Raw genomic sequence first — 1155 nt, forward strand, 5'->3', positions numbered from 1 at the left:
TATCTCTTACTGGGCACTTGCAAGCATTAGTGTGATGTTATTAAACTGAATATAATATGAACCAAATGCTTTTACTGCGATAACACAGTTACCTTAAAAGTATCCTTACTGTACAGCCGTAGCATTGTCCTTACACAGGTTGTTTTTTTCCAGGAAAATAAAAGTAAGCAAGCAAGGTTATTTGTACAGCACTTTATCACAGTTATAGTTATTTAAAAGTGCTGTACAGGCAAAACTAAGAAACAAAGTGGTGAAGACAAATAGAATAAAGTGCCCACAAATTCACACAATAATTAAAACTGATGGACTAAAACTGGAAAAAAAACAGTGTAAAAGATAATGTATCTAATAAAACAGACACAATTGAGGAAAAAAAAGGAAAACTGGCAGTATAGATGAGACTTTAAAAATAAATATTTAAAATTAAATGCATGTGAGGAATGCATTACCTCAGTTTGGCTGTGTTTTCAGATGCTAGAATCTGTGAAAGGGCCAAGATTTACAACTATTTAGTTTTTTGTTTAGGTTTTTTTTTTTTTTTAAATGTGTTGAAAATTTTTTTAAAAATCCACACAAATCTATTTCCAAGTCTCCTATGACACGTCTTTATCTTGATTGTAATATATTTAAGTATAACTGATGATAAAATACAGACAGTCATGTTGCATTACATTTTTTACTGTCTCTAAATGGGCCATGGTCAGGTGCCAGTGAAAATATTTTGAAGCCTTTCCAGAGAAACAACTATTGATTTCTTCATAAATAATTTACCAGTATTCATCAACTTCCAGACAAAATAATAATTAAACCGTATTGCCTTTATTCTTTTTGATGTCTTAATTTATATGTTATTTCTTAGAGAAATTGTTTTGCATCTGTTTTGTCTTTTTTCGGACAACATATAAACATGCTGCTTTTATTATGAAGAGGTATTTTTAAAACGTCGCTTCCGGTCATAGTTTGAAGTATCTGGTCGCAGTTTCGACAGAATATAATTGTAAAGTGTAATTTTTATTCGGAGTAATAATTCTAAAAGGCTACGGTGTTCCCAATACTATAGCTACGTGCTTTTACCATTTTCTGTGCTATGTTCTGGGATTTCTTTAATCTTTTCTTTATGCGGTCCTGTTTTTTTCGCGAAAGTACCAGCAGCTA

This window comes from Amphiprion ocellaris, chromosome 7 (genome assembly GCF_022539595.1).
Source record: "Amphiprion ocellaris isolate individual 3 ecotype Okinawa chromosome 7, ASM2253959v1, whole genome shotgun sequence".
Taxonomy (NCBI): domain Eukaryota; kingdom Metazoa; phylum Chordata; class Actinopteri; family Pomacentridae; genus Amphiprion; species Amphiprion ocellaris.